At 42.7% G+C, this 20051-nt stretch overlaps 1 long non-coding RNA gene across 1 annotated transcript; it reads right to left on the reverse strand.

Moving 5' to 3' along the window:
• Window positions 1-1982: 1982 nt before the first annotated feature.
• Window positions 1983-11048, reverse strand: LOC111096860. The gene is made up of 3 exons (XR_005361573.1): window positions 10925-11048; window positions 10178-10477; window positions 1983-2445 (listed from the first exon to the last, which is right to left on the reverse strand). It is a non-coding gene; the product is annotated as an uncharacterized LOC111096860 (long non-coding RNA).
• Between the last annotated feature and the right edge of the window lie 9003 nt (window positions 11049-20051).

Below are 20051 nucleotides of genomic sequence, written 5' to 3' on the forward strand. Positions count from 1 at the left end.
TACGACTAGGTTTAGGACTTCCAAGTGTCATCGGGGCTTTGTCTCTCCAAATCGTAGTCAGGTGTTCTCTTCATGGTGAGCATGGTGGCCATTGATAGCATAAGCCTCACATCCTACCAGACGGCCAATTCCAGGAAGATTAGCATCTTCCCTTATCACTTTAGTAGCAAAGTCCAATGGAAGGATCTAATTGGCTTTGTTTTGGTCACATGCCTATCCCTGATCCGATGACTGTGGCCAAGGGCACGAACTATCCTGATTGGCCTGTCTTGTGCACATCTCTGAAAAAGGGCAGCTACAGTCCCATCCAAGCCACTTGGGATGGATTCCCCACAGGAAAGAAGGTTCTTTGACCAGAAGAAGTGGAGCGGTTGGTTCCGGACAGGCAACACAATGGCAGCCCACTATATGGTCCAAACCCCAATTCCTTGTGTGGCTGTGGGACACAAACAATCTAACCTAACTATGCATCAGTTTCTGAAAGAAGGATAATATTCTTGGTGTATTTAATATTTACACCCGGATAGCATGGGGGCTGATGGTCAAGAAAGCACTCTGAGATGTAAAGGGGAGTTAATCTGCTCAGCTGTCCCTCAAGGCACAGACATTTTCTTTGTGGGAAGCCGCAGAGAGAGTGGCTCCACTCCCTGAGCCTGTTTTACCTTGGTCACTAACTGAGGTCACACAGAACTATCCTCGGAAACACGAAGGTGCAGAGGTGGCCAGAGAGGGCAGGTAATAAGGATTCCGATCCTGCCACCCTTCTCTCCTTGGGAGGGATCTGTGACCACCCACTTGTACCCCGAAACACAAGGATGGGCGCACACCGTGTGGCCTTCTTTCCCCCACCCACTCCCACCCCAGCACAAGCGGCAAATAAGATTATAGAAGCCGTGGAAGGCAGCATTTGGAAATTTAAAAGATAAGCGTGCATGGGGTAATTGAATAGCATTCTGCTGAAAAACGAGCTCTCGGAGCTCATAATCAAGACTATGCTTTACCAGAGGGGCTCTCCTGGGCCTGCCTTTGCAAACCCAGCAGGGTTAACCCTTTGGGGGGTTCTGCTAGGGGGAAGGCGGGTTTTGTCTTTATTTGAGGACTCTCTGGACCTGTCCTGATGATGGGATGCACCGCCTGCATAGCAGGTAGGGAGCTCCTTGTCCCTGGCAGTGTTCAAGCAGGGGATGGAAGGGCAGGGGTGAAGCCTCTGGTTTTAAGGGGCTTATCAGCTCATTCTGATTTTTCAGACTCACCCATCCAGTATCTATCCAGAGCGTACAATATTGTCAGCACCAGGCTCAGGTCTGTGGGATAAAAATGCAAATAATAGTTTGTACAGGGCTTCGCGGGCCCCAAGCGCTATTGTGTGTAGGAACTGACCGATCCTAGCAGCACCCATAGGAGGTAAGTACTACCGCTGTCTCCATTTTACAGTTGAATAAACTGAGGCACAGGGAGTTGAAGTAATTTCTCCGGGGATTCAGACATGGGTGACAGGAGAAAGTATATAATATCCACGCTGATGACGCCGACCCGGCTCACTTGAATTTGCCCTCTTGTTGGGGAGAGCAGAGACTCTGAGGTTGGAAGGTGGGGGAGAGGAGACAAGGGATGAGGCCCAGGTGGAAGGGCTCCCCAGGCCCTTTCAGTCAACACCCGCCCCCCTCCACGGGTCCCTGAGCCTAGCCCTCCTCCAGCCCCCCTTGGAGGGGGCCGGGGATGGATGCCATCCCCTGGAACCATCACTCACGGTCTTGCTGGCCACCCCCCACCCCTCCAAACCCACCTCCCTCTCCCCCTTTTTTCTCTTTCTCTGGTAATCGTAATTATTTGGGAATTTACAGAATAATCCGTCACCAAGTCCTCCAGAACAAATTGAATGTCAGGTTTATAAAACAACCTAATAAAGCAGATGGCATTACCCACTGGTAAATCTCTTCCCCGTTTCCTGCCCCGCCCCCAACCCACTTCAGTGTCTCGGAAAGCTGACAGATTATCCATTTACAGGCAGATTAATCCTGAACAGTATAAACATGGGGAGAAAATTACACTTTCTTGTCTCCATAATTGATAAGAAGGACGCATTAATCTATAAAGCCCAGAGGAAGGCCCATCTGTCTGGCCAGGCAGACGTGGGGGTGTCTGGGAAGGAAGGAGTCCCTCCCGCCCATCTCTCTGGCCCGCTGACTTTTTATCGGAAAGCACCCTCCAGGGGCTGCCCGCCCTCCCCCCGGCCCTGGCAGCCCGGGCCCTCAGCCTCAGGCGGCCTCCGTCTCCACCACCGTGAGGCGGGCAGGGTTCAAGGTCCAGCAGCTCAGGATTCCAGGCCAGGGCAGAGGCTCTGCCATTGGCCTTCTGCTTCTTTCCAGAAGCTCCGACACAGAGCTATTAGTCTCTCTCTGCGGTGATTCCATCAGTTTGCCCCAGGTTGTCCACTCTCGGGGCCTGGAGGGGATTCCAAGAGGAATTTGTTCAGTAAGATTCTGATTCCATTCCCTCCCTAGTCTCTACTATGACTTTAAAACTTTTTTTTTTTTTTTTTGTAAATTTACACTCTTCCCTCCCCCGCCTTCCTCCTTTTCCAGCACCTTCCCCCGGTAGAGGCAGCTGTGAGGCATTAATTGTCTCCTTGAGGCCTGTCAGAGCTGTCAGGAAATGTCACACCGGCCAGATCCTCTCTGCAGAGGGATGTGAGTGGAAAGAAGGTTTCTGAGAAGACTCTGCTCCAGGAACAACCACCCGCCCCCAACGTAGAGACATACAGTGACACGGGCAACAAACAGCCCCATCCTCAGCCCTCCCGCGGACTCCTCTGTCAGCGAGCCTGGGATGTCTTGAGCTGGGGATGGAGGGAGTGGGGCAGGTGGGTGGATTTATCAGGAGTGGGAGAGAGGGCCCAGGGGAAATTCTGGCAGATTCCCATTTGATCAGAATGACCCTATTGGCCTATAGGACCTCAAAGGAGAGAGAGGAAGGGGGAAAATGAGGATGGGGAGGGAGGGAGGCAGAGGAGACAGCCGCAAGCACTGTGGGACTGGAGGAAGGGAAGATGGGGGACGGTAGACAGGAGGAACGGAGAAGTCTATGGCCAGAACTCATGAGTCCTGCCTTTGGGATGGGTGGGCATCGCGGAGGATCTGCGCATCTGTGTTTCCTTAGCTCCTATCGTGCTGCTTCCCCCAGAGCACAGTGAGAGAGCTGGCCTCCCAAGAGTGGAGCTCGTTTCTAGAGCATTCTCCCAACTTTGTGTGAAGGCTCCCAGGGGCCCAGAGTCGGAATGAACGGCAGAAACCTCTCATGGGTGAACTGTGCTTCACAAAACCTTTCAAACTGAACCCCTTGACTGCAGACTAGCTTTGGCTAGGCTTCTCCTAAGCGACAGTGGGAGAGCATGCCATGGACTGGGTTGTGGTCACCCAGGGCCACGTCCTTCCACTGGCAGGTAGTGGATGCCTATGTGCTGCCAAATAGCGCTCGGGTCTTTGTTTTTGGACCCCACACTTTTTTTGCACTAATGACACATGGTACCCCTGGCTCTCGTTTGAGGATGGCTATAACCAGAGTTTCCCAAACGGTGTCCCTGGGAGCACTAATGGTACTTGGCTATTCTTTGAGCTCCACAGTTAAATTGGAGAAGTCAACATCATTTCCTCTGTTTACTTCCCTTTTTTTTTTTTTGAACTTTCTTTCTCTTCTCTACGCTAGCTGATTTTTCTCTGCTCCTTTCTATTTTTTCTTCTTGCCCTCTATATGAAAGAGCATCGATTGTGGGCTTGATACAAGCCCACTGAAATCATAAATACTAACCCATTGTTGTTTCATGCTTTCCTTTTAAAAATAAATCATTAAGTTCCACATATATATTTTTTAAATTGACAATTATAATTTTAAAGGAGAAAGAATAAATGACTCTGACCCTAGGGTCCTGAAAGCTTAGAGGTAATATTATTCCATTTTCATGTACTAATTTTAATAAAAATCATTGCAACATGAATTGTAAAGTAATGATATGTAAATTATCTAGAGAAACCAACAAAGCACTTAATTTTAGCCCCTTAAATGTAGTAATTAACGCTGGATAAACATCTAAGGTTTGGAGGGTTAGTTTTAATTGGTATAAGTTTGGGTGAGAAAATGAAATTTTTTACTTATTCTGTTTCTAAGAGTCTCAAACTGCTTCAACCAATTAACTTGTTACTGTCTAAAGAGGCAAGTTTTTTAATAGGAAAAAATGATTTTCTTTGTTCTGCGACTGTATTTTCATAAAGTGATGAACCAGAATCAGTCCCTACATGCTGTTTAAAGAGAAGGGTTTTTTTTTTTTGTTTGTTTGTTTGTTTTTTGTTTGTTTTTTGTTTGTTTGTTTGTTTTTTGGTTGATTTGTCTTAATTTGTAAAGCCCTATGTTAGGCATCTTCAGAAGATACAGAGAAAGGAAGAAATGCTATTCCTGCTCTTAAAAAGGCAAAAAAGATAGAAAAAATGCATCTGAAGATGCCATTAAGATTTTCATAAAACAGGAGGGCGCCTGGGTGACTTAGTTGTTAAGCATCTGACTCTTATTCTCGGCTCAGGTCTTGCTCTCTGTGTCAACTTAAAAAAAAGAAAGAATTTCACAAAACAAAGCTGCTGGTTATAAATTTTTTTTTTTTAAGGATGATGTGAAGTGGAAGAGCACTGGAGAATAAAAAGCTTGGGTCTGCATGTTCACCTTTCATGGTTTTGCTCATACAGTCCCTATGTCTAGACTGTATCTGCCGTGCTCTCTATACCAGCTTCCATGCATTCTTGGCATCTTTTCCGCTTCAACATGGGAGATTTGACTACTCCTCTTCTGGGCCATCATTGTATCTGCTCTTCAGTCTCTCAGTAATATCTTATTGGATTTTTATTGTATTTTCATGTTGGCAGATTCAAGAGTCGAGGACCTTAATGCACTCCAAACAGTATAAAATTAAAGAACACTACACATAGACCCATCATAATTGAAATGGTGAAAGTTAAGGTGAAGATAACCCTTTGAAAGCTGCTGGAGGAAAAACTACACATTACATATAAAGGAACAAAAGTTCTAATGACAGGAGATTTTTTCGTTTGAACCCTGAAGGTCAGAAGACAATGGAACATCATTTTTAAAGTACTGAAAGAAAAGAACTGTCAACCCAGAATTCTATATCCAGCAAAAATATCCTCCAGGTATGAAGTCAAAATTAAGCTGTTTTCACATAAAAGAAAACTAAGAGAATTTATCACTGAATACCTGGTTTGTGAGATTGGTTAAAGGAAATTCATCAGGTTGAAGGAAAATAATAGCAAAAGACAGTTTGGTCTTGAGGAATGAAGGAAGAAAAACAGAAAGAAATAGAAACAAATATCTGAGTAAATATAAGAGACCTTTTCTTTTTTCCTTTTAAGTTTTTAATTTTTTATTTATTTTTTAAAAAGATGTTCTTTATTTATTTGAGAGAGGTAGTGAAAGAGCATGAATGGGAGGTGGGAAGAGGGAGAGGGAGAAGCAGACTCCCTGTTCAGCAGGGAGCCCAACTTAGGGCTTGATCCCAGGACCCTGAAGTCATGACCCGAGCATAAGGCAGATGCTTAACTGAGCATCTGAGCCACCCAGATGCCCTTTGAGTTTCTAAAAACCCCATGTGATCATCCAAAGCAAAGATTATAACCTTTTATTTGGTGGAATTTTCAATGTGTGATGATAAAATACAAACGACAATGACGATGACAATGACCATGATAACATAAAGGTCAGTTGAGGTGAGTACTAAAGGAGTTTATATGATTGCAAAATGCCTATATTTTACTAGAATATGGAAGTATATATATTTTTAATATCTACAGCAAAAAACTACAAAACAATGCAAAGTGATTTAGCCAGAATGCCAATGACAAATTAAAATGGAATGCTAAAAATTATTTCCATAATCCCAAGGAAGACTAGAAAGGGAGGATAAGAAATACAAAAAAATAAAGGGAAAATGTAAAACAAATGGTAAAATGGTAGAACAAAATCCAACAATATTAATTACATTAAATGCTAATGGTCAAAACCCTTCAACTACAATGCAGAGAGTGGATAAAAAAGCAAGTCCCTACTACGAGTGACTTCAGGTGACACACTTTAAATACAAATACTTAAAGGAAATAGATCTCTTGCAAATAATAAGCATAAGAAAGGCTATATTGAGATCAGATAAAATAGGCTTCAAGATAAAGATTATCACTAGAGGTAAAGAAGAACATGTCATAAAAAGGACAATTCATTAGGAAACATAACAGTTACAAACTTATATAAACCTAATAACAGAGCCATTTCAATTTTAGGAATAGAAACAGTAAAAAGGACTCTGCTTTGATGCACAACATGCATGCATCTCCAATCATCATATTTAATGAGAGAATCAGGCAAAAAATAAAGTATATACTATATAGTCTGGTTTTTGTAAAGTTCCATAAAATGCACTCTATACTGTAATGACAGAAAAAGGATCAGTGGTTTTGTGGAGATGGAGATACAGGGAGGGAGGGATCTTGATGAGCACCAAGAAACTTTTGGGAACGACAGAGATGTTTGCCATCCTTTTTGTGAGGGTGGTTTTATTTGAATGTACACTTGTCAAAACTGAACATATTGCATGTTTTAAGTATGTGTGGTTAGTGCACTTCAGGTATATTTCAATAAGATTGGAGAAAAATGAATACTTAAAAAAATCAGGTAATCACACCTCTAATTCCAATCTAATACTCTCTTTTCCCCTTCCTTATGTGTATCTCGTTCTTGCACACTGATTCTCTCAACAGGTTTTCAACCTCCCTGGTTCTCAGGAGCTTTGGTATATTTACTCATTTCCTTGTTGCCATAATACATACAAAATAGTTTCAGAATCGCAATACCCATACCACCATCAAAACAATGCTGTTGGATACAGTTCAAAACTTCTGTGCAGTTCTTATTTTTAGAGTATGTCTCACTGAGACTGTAGAGCCCAAATACTATGCCCAAAAGTTAATTAATTGGGTTGGTTTTTCCCTTCTGTATGGTTATCTTATTGATTTAATATAGAGATAAGTTCATTTATTTCCATCCACATTCAATTTTAGGGTCTTTTCCCCCTCTCCATGTTTGATGATTTAGTTTTATTTTCTTGTGCGTGTAGTGAAATATTTAAATAGGTCAAAAATCCAAACTATACAAATAGTACATTTAGAGAAGTTTCTGTCCCTCCCGTAAGCACTTCCTCATGGTTTTGACTCATTTCCTGCAGGTAACCGATTTCACTGATTTATATAACTATGTTTTTTTTTTTTTTTTGCAAGAATGGGCATATATTCTTATTTTACTTTCCTTCTTACAAATATATGGCATACTATCCATGTCTTTTACTTAAAAATATCCTGGAAATTGCTTCACATTAATTTATAGAGATGTTTTTCAATTTTACAGTTGGATGTTATGCCAAGGTATGCATATACAATGACTTACTCTACCAATCTGTTCTGTGTGTATGCATATAGATTATTCCCAATATTTTGTTATTATAAATAACTCTACGATGAGTCACCTTGTGCACATTTTGTTTCCTATTCTTAGAGATGGATCTTCAAAGTAAATACATGTACGTAGGATTATTGGGTAACAGGTGAAATGCATATGTAGTTGTGTTAGAAATTGCCAAATCCCTTCTGTGGGGGTGGAACATTTTGCATTCCCACCAGCGTTAACTTTGAGTGTCTGTCTTCCCATATCCTTGTCAAAAGAATGTTTTATAAAGCTTTTGATATTTTGCCTGTCTTGGAGCTGCAAAATGCTATCAGTGAGTTTTAATTGGCATTTTTCATATTTTCTCATATTCCAATGATCATTTTATATATTTATTATATATATCCTCTCTCTCTCACTCTCTCTCCCTCCCCCTTCCTTCTTCTTTGGTTTAGTCTGTTTGAACTTTTCTCCTTGATTTTTGTGAGTTGTTTACATGCCAGGATATTAGCTTTTTTTATCTGTGATACACTCTGCATATATTTTCCCAGTATATAATGTGGTTTTGACTTTACTTATGGTGATTTTAGCCATGCAAAAGGTTTTTTTAAATGTAATTGAGTGATCTTTTATTGATTTTGGATTTTGATTCATAACGAGAAAGCCTTTTCTCAGTCCAAAATTATAACATAATTCACCTGTTTTCCTCTAATACTTGGGTGGTTTCACTGATACATCAAACGTGTCTGATCCATTTTCAGAGTGTGAGGTATGATTCCAATTTTATGTTTTTCCAAATGATTATCCAGTTGTCTCAGCATCCTTTATTTAAAATTCTATCTTTTCTAAGTGATTTGAAGATGACACCTTTATCATATAATACATTTCCCTATGCACTTGGGCCTATTTCTGCCATATTACTTCATACTTTCCATTTATTCTACATTTTTCTGGCTTTTAATTCTTCTTCTGTTATGATTTCCATTACATAGGAACATTTTCTTATGCTTATGTAGAAGTTATATCTTCAATTTTTATTTTTGTGGTGGTTGGCTTTAATTTAAAATCTGCACTTCTGTTTATGTGTTTGATAATGTCTAAAATCTTAGTTTTGAAGGTTATAAATATGTGTTTTCTCTTTTAATCTTTTGTTTGATACTTGCTGTTTTAGACAAGCTTTACTAAGGAATTTGATCACTCTTCCATCGAATTTTTCTAGCAGCACTTTCCTGGATTTATTTCTCTTTTTATTTGAGTGCTCTTCCAAGAGAGTTATCAAAATGGGATAACTGTGGTAAACCTCATCTGCCTGAAAATATCTCAGTGGCACTCTTGCATATAAATGACAATTTGGCTATATATAAAATTCTAGGTTCAATGTTCTCTTCCTTTAATACTTTGAAAATATTTCTCTGTGTGTTCCGATTTCCAATATACTGTTCAGAAATCTGATAAAACCTGAGTCTTTACCTTTTTTTTATATGACTTCTTTTACTCTCTGGAACCTTGGAGGGTTTTTGTTGTTTTGTTTTGTTTTGTTTTGTTTTGGTGTCTTTGATTTCTTAATTTCAGTAATATATGTCTACATGTGGCTTTTTCTTTATTATCCTATTTGAGACTCTACAAATCCTTTCAGTCTAGAGTCTTTCATCTTTTATTCCTGTTTCTTCAAATATTTCCTCCCTTCTTTTTTTCTCACTTCTTTGGAATTCCATTATTTAGACATCAGTACCTCTGCTTACTTATGACTTATCTTAATGTTTCTTTAAAAATTTTTGTAGTTGGGATGCCTGGGTCGCTCAGCGGTCCCAGGAGTCCCAGGATCAAGTCCCGCATGGGGCTTCCTACAGAAAGCCTGCTTCTCCTTCTGCCTGTGTCTCTGCTTCTCCCTCTCTCTCTCTCTGTCTCTCATGAATAAATTAAAAAAAATTTTTTTTCTACCGTTGTATTTTCTCTGATGCTTTCTAGGAGAACTTCTCAATGTGATCTTCCAGTTTACACATTCTGTCTCTTTAGGGTTATTCATCCAGCTATTTATCCCTTCAATTTATTTCAATTATTATTCATACACAATATTCCTATTAGTTTATTTTTTATGACTTCCACCTACTTCATATTTCAATAGTGTCTCTTTGGTTCAGAATATTTATTATGCTTATTTTAAAATCTTGGTCCATCTTTCCCAATTATCCTGCTTCATGAGATGCATGATGCTCCGTTTGTTATCTTTCTTTTAGAGTGGTATTATTCCCCAGTGTCAAATTACGTTGACCTATAAACTTGTGTTCCCCTGTGGATACTGTTATTCTGTTTGTAATGTGTAGTGGGGAGGGTCTGAAATCCTAGTTTGTCACCTTCCTGTGCATTTAAAGAAGAGAGAAGGCATGAGTTCCAAGGCAGAGAGCCCCTGGGTGACTGGAAGCACACTACTGGTTCCATTAACTCTTATCCCAGGAGAGTTTTAGGATTTCTCTAATACTTGGAATCCCCAGATGCCTGGATTGTGATGCTGCTTGTTCTAAGTAGACAGTGGTTATCTCAAGGAGCTCTCTGTGGGGTCGGGGGGTGGGGTGGGTGTGTTTGTGGGGGTGCGGGCGTGGGTGGGGGAGGACATACAAGCCCAGAGCTTGAGATCCAACCTAATCTCCCACTGTTGCTCCTCCCCCGCCCCTGTTCACACACCCACCTGTCCCTTTCACACACACAACTATTCTCAGTTGTCAGGAGCCTTCTGTCTCCCAGGGATTTCTCACAGTTTTATGTTTAGAGCCTCAGATACATGACTTATTTTCTCTGCTGTAGACTCTCCAACATTAATTTTGGGCGAGGAAGCTAGCAGCTTATGCTAGTTTGCCATCTTGTCAGGAACTGGTGACTCATTCTTTCTGGGTAAATGCTCAGTCTTGGAGATGTCTTCTCCTTTTCCCTGGTCCTTTACATCGTGGTCCTCTACATCGTGGTCAACGGTTTACAAGACCTGGTGCTGCTGTAGGGAGAAGGATGTCTTAGATTCACTCAACATCATTCCCATTTGTCGTCTGCGTCCTGCAGAACGGCTGATCTGGGCTAGTGCCTGACCTGACGATCCCTGAGGCCCCATCTATTTGTTTGAGGCCTCAGGCTAGAGTCTACCATTAGTATGTATGGTATAGTTTTGTGATTTTGGTTGGGAAGCACCTGGCACCTTTTCATCCGATCTCAAGGCTCTGCTGGTCCATTGGCCTACCAGGCAGCTCTGAATTTGTCCACCAGAGAAAAAGAGGTCCTATGTCATCCTTGAAGGCCATGAGCAGACCTAATAGGGACCCAAAGGTGGCCTCAGGCTCATTGATGCAGCAAGCATACACAATGGCTGCTTTTGTGTTCTGTGCCATGTTGGCTGCCTAGGTGCTGGGCTTCTCTTAGACTGAGATTTCTAGCCTCCCTAACTTACTCCTGGGAGAGGGTCCTGCTGTCCTTCTAATATTCTTGATCTTCTCACATTTATCTAGATGTTTCCATAGTGCTTCCCCTAATTGTAAGCTATAGAATTTTGCATAAACTTCTGTTATGACCTCTTTCCCTTTGCATCATAAGTATTTATGTTTCTGTCTCCTTGGTGAGACCATGAGCTCCCCTAGGGCAGGTACTGTTTAATGTTTTTCCTTGCACTGCTTAGTGTCTGGCTTAGGGCTTGGCATAAAATAAGCACTGGATAAATGTGTGTTGAATCAAATTGAATAATACAAGTTAAAAAGAGATAAGTGCTTTAAAAGAGGTGTTTGGGGGAGAAAGACATTATTTATGGTTGGGGGACACGGAAAGGTTTCTTAAGGTGAAATCTGAGAGTTTTGACTGATGGAAAGAGAAGAACACTTGGGGTGCAGAGAACATCAGGAACAAAGGAATAAAGATGAAAAGCACAGGATGTTTATTCCTTTTCTCGAATTTCTTTGCAACCCCTTGTACAGTGCCTTGGACATAAGTGGCCTTACGAATAAAGTGCACTGAGTAAGACAAAATCCCTGTGTCCTCCTTCCTCCCTAGGAAGGTGAGCCTGAGCTGGAGATGCCCAGTGGTCAGAGGAGACTCAAGGTCAGAGAGAAAAGGACATTTCTTCAATATGGACGTGTCCAATATTACAGCGTTTCACACCTGTATTGTTCAGTCAAAGTCTCTGCAGGAACTAAATGGCACACCCGGACAATGTGAGAATTTAAGTAGGAAGCTATTCACAAAGGTGTAAGCTGTTAAAGGAAACCTTGGGCCAATGTAGGCCAATCCCTAGGCCTGAAGGACAAAGGGAGGAGGAGATGCCCTTTATGAAGCACTGTCCAACAGGAACTCGGCCTCCTCTAGGGACACCGTCACACTGGAGGTGTGGACACCTGTGTGCACACGTATGTACATGGATGTACATATGTGTGAACATGTAGCAGGGTGAAAAGCCCTCCACTTCCTTCTCCCCCTGCCCTCTTGCATCCCCCACCAGTGCCTGCCATTGGCCAAACCCAGCTGAAAGCCTCCAGAGGTACCGAACAGGGTGTGGGTCGGTGGAGGGTGGACCTGCAGATGGAGAAGATCTAGTGTACTCTCATTGTCTCATTTAGTTTCAACAAAGACCCAAGGAAGATGGCTTTAACTATTAACATCTGAGGATTATAGTTGAGGAGAACAAAGCTTGAGAAGTTGACTTTTCCAGGATCAAAAGTTACTTCAAGGAATAATTGGGTCTTTATTGCCCATAGGAGGCATCGTGTATGTGTGTGTGTGTGTGTGTGTGTGTGTGAACAGGGGTGGATGGTGAGGACAAGGAACACATAGCAGGCAGGAGCTCTCATAGGCCACTCTGAAATGGAGTCCCTGGAAAGGCCAGGAAGGGCATTACTGAACCAAGGCTCATGTTATATATTAGGATCTGGACCCTGGAGCTTGAAAGCATGAAGAACATTTGGGGTCCAGGCCTTAGGAGCGGCGGCGATAATGGTGATAGGCAACAGTGAGCTAGAGGGGAAGTCTCAAACTTTTTGGTCTTAGGAATCCTTTACACTCGAAAAAAGTATTGAGAGCTCCAAAAAGCATTTGTATATGTCCTGTATTAGAAATTAAAACAAATTTTAAAATACTTCTTTTCAATTTATTTAAAAAATAACAGTAATAGAGCTATTACATGTTAATAGAAATAACATATTTTTGTGAAAAATATTTTCCAAAATAAAAAACAATTTCTGAGTAGAGTGGCATTGTTTTACATTTTTGCATATCTTTTTAAAGTCTGACTGAATCCCATCTGCTTTTGTAATCAATCTGTTGGGTTATGTTGTTTTGGTTGAAATATGCGAAGGAAGTCCAGCATCATCCAAATGTGCAGTTGGAATAGGTAGGAGTTTTTTTTTTAAATTCAATTAATTAGCGTATAGTGTATTACTAGTTTCAGAGATAGAGGTCAGTGATTCATCAGTCTTATATAACACCCAGCGCTCATGACATCACATGCCCTCCTTTATGCCCATCACCCAGTGACCCCATCCGCCTACCTCCACCCCTCCAGTGATCCTCAGTTTGTTTCCTAGAGTTAAAGGTCTCTAATGGTTTGTCTCCCTCTCTGATTTCATCTTATTTTATTTTTTCCTCCTTTCCCCCATGTTCCTCTGTTTTGTTTCTTAAGTTCCACATATGAGTGAAATCATATGATAATTTCTTTCTCTGATTGACTTATTTCGCCTAGCACAATACCCTCTAGTTCCATCTGCATCATTGCAAATGGCAAGATTTCATTTTTTGATGACTGAGTAATATTCCATTGTATAGATAGGTAGGAGTTTTTAATAGTTTTTTTCAGAATTGTGACTCTTCATTTTTGATACTACACTAAAACTCAATCAACAATACTTTCTTAAAAGTTATTTGCAATGCAGAACTTGAAACCATATCAATGAACCTTTTATACTCAATTGTATGTATTGTATGAACTTACATTGGTGATTCTTCTGCTTCCAATGGTCCTTTTATCCATGCATGATCTTGTAGAATCATGCATTGGACATTTGGAAAATATTATCTCATTAAGTTATGTGGATCTTCCAAATGTTGACACATTTCATTATACAAGATTTAAAAACCCCATCAGATGTGTTCTCACCAGTGACCTCATCGGGAAAGATTTTAAATATTAGGAAGCTGTGAAGTTCGTGGTGATGAGCACACATTTTCCAAAATTCTAATTTTCACACGAAACTCAAATTTGTATCATCAGCCACAAGTTTGTCAATTGTTTTAAGCGACAGGCTCATTTTGTTTATTTTCTTTTTTCTTTGTTTTAATTAAATCAACAGTTTTTAAAAATTTTTATTATAACACAGTGCAGTGTAATATTAGTTTCAAGTGTATATAGTACAGTGATTCAGCAATTCCATACAACGCCCAGTGCTCATCACAAGTGTACTCCTTAATCCCCATCACCTATTTTCGCCCGTCCTCCTCCCCACTTCTGGTAACCATCAGTTTGCTCTTTATAGTTAAATCTGTTTCTTGGTTTGTCTTTTTCCCCCCTTTGTTTCTTAAATGCCACATGAGTGAAATAATATGATATTGGTATTTCTCTGACTGACTTACTTCGCTTAGGATAATACCCTTTAGCTCCATCCATGTCATTGCAAATGGCAACATTTCATCCTCTTTTATGGCTGAGTAATATTCCATCGTAAAGTGGTCCATTTCATTCATGCATGCTGTCCAGTTTTCCCGACACCATTAGTTGAAGAGATTACCTTTTTCCACTGGATATTCTTTCCTGATTGTCACAGATTAATTGATCATATAATTATGGGTTGATTTCTGGGTTTTCTATTCTATTCCATTGGTCTATGTATCTGTTTTTGTGCCAGTACCATTCTGTTTTGATGACTACAGTTCTGTAATATCCTTTAAAATACGGAATTGTGATGCTTCCAACTTTGCTTTTTTTTTTTTCAAGAGTGCTTTGTCTATTTGGGGTCTTTTGTGGTTCCATACAATTTTTAGGATTGTTTGTTCTAGCTCCGTGAAAAGTGCTGATGGCATTTTGATAGGAATTGCATTAAATGTGTAGGTTGCTTTGAGTAGTATAGACATTTTTACAATATTTGTTCTTCCAATCCATGAATGTGGAATGTCTTTTATTTCTTTGTATCATTTTCAATTTCTTTCATCAGCATTTTATAGTTTTCAGAGTACAGGTCTTTCACCTCTTTGCTTAGGTTTATTCCTAGGTATCTTATTGTTTTGGTGCAATTATAAATAGGATTGTTTTCTTAATTTCTCTTTCTGCTGCTTCATTATTAGTGTACAGAAAAGCAACAGACTTCTGTGCATTGATTTCGCATCCTGCAACTTTATTGCACTCATTGATCAGTCCTAGCAGTGTTTTTGGTGGAGTCTTTTGAGTTTCCTATATACAGTATCTCATTTTGTTTATTTTTGAGCCAGTTTCTACCAAAACACAAGTCTGAATAACCAGAGCTTGTCAGTTGTTCTTTCAAATAAAAATGGTGTTCCATGTCAGGAGTAACTAGTTCAGTTCATCACTCAATCCCACAAATGCTTCTTATTTGAGATGAGGATTGGGTTTCGGTATGCAGCAGAAATGCTTTATGTGTACTTCTCAGTTAGTCACACAGAATATTAAAAAGATATGTACTGAAGGGTGGAGATTTAATAAAATTAATGATTTTATTAATTAAATTAATGATTTCCACTGCTTCAGAAGGAACGTTCATAAGTAAAAACGGCCTTTTTAAAATGTGACCGTGTACTGAGGGAAAAATAAAATGACTTTTAGTTCAGTTGGATGCTAACATTTTGGCTCAAACGGGCGTCAGCAGTTTTGCCTACCACTGCCTTCACAACACTGTGCAAATGTTAACGCAGTGGGAAAGACAAATAGTGTCCTAATAATATAAAAATATTTTGACCTCTGGACCCCTGAAAGAGTCTCAGGGAACCCCCAGGGATCTGTGGGCTTTCTTTGAAAAGTGCTGAGCTGTGGAATCAGGGGGAGGTGACGGCAAGGCCTGGGATGTTATCCCCACCTGTGGGAGGAGCTGCTTCCAGCCTCTTCGCCACACTGTCCATGGGGCCTGGGCCTCTGCTGCCCACACGGATGGCAGCACCCAGGGCTGTGTGGACTGTCTGGAGCAGTGGCAGGCGGTGGGGGTTGCCAGGGACTGAGCCAGTGCAATCTGAAGCTCCAGTGGTTTTTCCAGGTTAGACAATGCAGCCTTCAGACAATAGGGTCTGAAAACTTAGGCTGAGATTGTATGGGCAGCACTTGCTAAAGAGAAAGAGGTAGGGGGTCATTGAGTGGGCCGTCTTTTTAGAAGACACCCCAAGGAGACAACCGCTGCAGGTGCCCTGCCATGGCTCTGGCCTCTGGTGCTGGTCCCTGCCTGCTTGCCCGGTCCCTTACCCCACAGCCGATCTTGGGGCCTTGTAGGCTCAGTTCTTCCTTCCTTCTAATTTTTTTTTTAAGATTTTATTTGTTTAATCATAGAGACACAGAGAGAGAATGAGAGGCCGAGACACAGGCAGAGGGAGAAGCAGGCTCCACCCAGAGAGCCTGACGTGGGACTCGATCCTGGGTCTCCAGGATCACGCCCTGGGCTGCAGGCTGCGCTAAACCGCTGAGCCACTGGGGCTGCCCTCTTCCTTCCTTAGATGCATAGAAGGGGTGAGTCTGCAAAGGGAAGAACACATCTCCTTGTCTAAGCTCAGATCTGAAGATGGGTCAGGAATTCATTTTGAGGATGTGGATTTGGTTCTATTTTATTTTAAAGAGCTACATACATCTTACTTGTACAATATCACACAGAAGCCACTTATATGCAACCCTAATTGATTCTGTAGTCTGATGGCTCATGGTTCTCCCCTCCAAACCTGTGTTTGGTCCATTCCACTCTGGCTCCCACCAGAAATTCCTGACACCCTCCTCCTCCACCCCCATGTCAAGCTGCCTCCCTCCCCTGCTTTAAACTTGCCACAAAATTCACTTGCTCCATCTTTCTCCATCTCTCCAGCCCTTCTCTGCAGAAACTACTCTCTGATTCCCTTCTGTTCCCTCCGTGCTCATAATAGGTAAAACTACCATCTTTGAGCAGCAGTATTGCTGGGTGCTCTGATGAGTATCTCACATGCGGTGTTTCTAATTCTTCTAAGAGGGGTCACCCCCACCCCAACCTGCTTTTGGATCTAATGTCATTGCAGCAAGATCGGTCAGGCCTGCTAGTTTTTCCTCTAGTATGGAACTTGCATCTGTTCTCTCTCCATCCTCACACCACGGCCCTAATTCAAGTGTTGTTTCTTGCCTGGACCATAGCACAGTTCCTTTCTACCCTGTCCCAAACCCCATGCACTAGGGCAGAAGCTCCCTGAGGACAGACCTTGCCTGTTGCATTTAGTGCCCAGCATGAGGCCTGATCATACTATATGTATGACAGTCATTTTTGAATAAAAGGACAGATAAAAAGAGCGGATAAAGGAAGAATGATGGCTGTTTTACAGATGAAGATACTGAAGTTCATTGAGGAATGTGCCATGACCTCATGATCTTGCCCTGGGAAGGGGCCACGGTGAGGTCCCAGCCATGTGTATAGGTCACAAAAGCCTGTGGCCCGCCCCCTCCCCCACCTACCTTTCACACTAGAGTCAGATTCGCAGTATCCATGTTACCTCCATGCATTACTGATCAGCATAGATGGATTGTAAACTCGTTGGGGAGGGGAATGATGGCAAACATTCTCATAAGTCCCTGTACCCAACAACTGCCTGGATTTTGAGTTGCGGGACTCGGGGTTTTGAGTAGGATCCATCAGTACTCATTATACCATCCTTAAACAAGTAACCCTGACTCATGGAGCCTGGTTTCCTGGTGGGTATTTCGGGGGTGACAATGTAGGCATCTACCACTCAGCAAAGCCAGAGGGAAGGGACAGGATAAGCCTGGGGACAGGGCAGTGGCAATGGGGTTAGAAAGAAGTGAAGGGGACCTAGATGTGTACTGGAGGCAGAATCAGTGAGTGTCGCCAGCCTAAGGGATGGTTATTATCATTCCTGGTGGGCAGCATAGGACAGCCCTGAAGGCCGGAATGCCCACATGGGCTGTCCCCTCTGTCTGAAGGGGTTAAAAACCTCCTCTTTTGTCATCAAAGAAGCCTTGCAGTCACCTTTGTCCCCTTGTTTCTTCCCTCATCCAGTGTATTCCCCAAGAGCAGCTGCTTCCCACCATGAGAGGCCTCTCTCTCCTTCCCACTCTCTATTCTTTTTTTAAAAAAATATTTTATTTATCTGCTCATGAGATATATACAGAGAGAGAGAGAGAGAGAGAGAGAGAGAGGCAGAGACACAGGCAGAGGGAGAAGCAGGCTCCATGCAAGGAGCCCGACATGGGACTCGATCCCGGGACCCCAGGATCAGGCTCCGGGCTGATGGCAGCGCTAAACCCCTGAGCCACCCGGGCTGCCCCCAACCCTCTATTATTTTTCTGTTCCCTGATGGCCTCACAGTTACCTCTGTCAGAGAATCTCTTCAAGTCACGGGGTCCCCTGCTGCTCTGGGCTCAGCCCCACAGGGGCTCCCCATTGCCCGCAGAGCCTCAACCTCCTGAGCCTGGCCTCTGCTCCCTGCACACGGCCTCCCCTCTGGCCTTAGGGGTCTCTGGACTCCCCGGGATCCTACTGTTCAGTTAGACTCATCAACTCACTACCATTTTCCAAAGGGGCTTTGCTTTTCTGGAAAATCCTAAAATCTTTACTCTGGAAGAAAGTTGAATGACATCAAATCTGACCTTTCACTCAATTCAGGACTTCCTTTAGATTCATCTCTAATAAAATGGTTTCCTCTGGATTAAAGTGGTTTCCCCCAGTCCCCTTCTCCAAAGAGGTACCAGGGGCCCCTGTGCATCTCATTTGGTATTTTCCCATCTCCTTCGCCCCCCTGCCTCTGGCCGGGGCACCCCACCCTTTAAGCCTCACTCTCGGCCTGCGCCCTGTGCTCCGGCCACCAAGCCTACAGTCATCCTCCTTCCTTCTCTGTTCCCTGGGGGTGGGAGTTAACAACGTGAGTTGTTTTTCTTTCCCTTTCTTTCTTTCTTTCTTTCTTTCTTTCTTTCTTTCTTTCTTTCTCTCTCTCTCTCTCTCTCTTTCTTTCTTTCTTTCTTTCTTCCTCCCTCCGTCCCTCCCTCCCTCTCTTTCTCTTTTTTTCTTTCTTTCTTTCTTTCTTTCTTTCTTTCTTTCTTTCTTTCTTTCTTTCTTTCTTTCTTTCTTTCTTTCTTTCTCTCTCTTTTTTTTTAGATACACATACTACAAAAATTACCATCTTAACGATTTTTAAATGGGCATGTCAGTCTCATTAAGTCCAGTCACATTGTTGTGCGGCCATCACCACCATCCATTGCCAGAACTTGCCCATCAACTTATTAAACACTAACTCCCCTTTCCCCACAGCCCCTGGCTGTATGGATCTGATTACTCTAGGGACCTCGTATGAACAGAATTAGATAGTACTTGTCTTAAAAAAAAGAAGAAAAGAAAAAGAAAAACAACTCACGTTGCGTGTCAGCATTTCCTTCCTTTTTAAGGCTGAATAATATTCCATTGTAGTAGGACCACACGTTGTTTATGTACTCACCTGTGGGGGACATTTGTGTTGCTTCCACTTTTTGGCTATTGCGAGTCAGCAACACCAGTTTTGGGTCAGATGGAACAAAAAAGCTTAAATCTCAGTTTTTTTCACTTTCTAGCTGGGGTGAGATGCCTAACCTCCGGCTGTCTCAGGTTTCTTGCATGTAAAATGTGGTGGTATTAATGTGCCTTTTAGGATTTTTATAGGTGATGGATGAGAAAAAGGACATGAAGCAGCTGGAGAACCGTCCTGACAACCAGTAAGTGCTCGGTGAAGCCGGGGAGTGTCACTTACCAGCAGGACTGTGGAGCGTGAGCTGCTTTCTTTTCGAAGTCTCCAGCAGCTCCATCTCTGTAACTCCGGTTGGAATCTCAGGGGGCAGGGACTTGAACGTAATAAATAATCACGAAGTCTTTGCTGATGGTCTGACTTGGACATGGTTGAGCATGTGAGTGCACAAAATCAGGAGTGTGAGCATGAGCATCTCCATGTGTGTGTGTGCCTGTGTGTGCACACGGGGCCTTGGGGAGAATGAGAGAGGGTGCGAGGATATGTGTTGGTGGAAGGCGGGGTACTGTCTCTGCTGTGACCCACCCGCTGGATGAGCTGCATGGGACTGGGGGGTGGCAGTAGGGGGCACGGGTGAAGGGTCTGGGCCTGTTTGCTCTGTATTTGCTCACCCCACCCCTTAGGTCGTCCACTCCGCTGCCCCAGGGGGGTGGCGGTGTGCAGGGAGTGCACAAGCCAGCTGGGAACTGGGGAGCAGGGCGGGAGGGCACCCCAGGGGTACAAGCCCATGCACATAGGAGCCTGGTTGTGCCCATAGTCCCCTGCCCCCACTCCACACACACCCTGAAGAGTGGTTTTCTGTGCCAGGCTGGCCTGCCCATTCCCGCAGCCCAACAGAAGGCCTGTCCCCACTTGGC

The sequence above is a fragment of the Canis lupus genome, chromosome 7 (genome assembly GCF_011100685.1).
Source record: "Canis lupus familiaris isolate Mischka breed German Shepherd chromosome 7, alternate assembly UU_Cfam_GSD_1.0, whole genome shotgun sequence".
Lineage (NCBI taxonomy): Eukaryota > Metazoa > Chordata > Mammalia > Carnivora > Canidae > Canis > Canis lupus.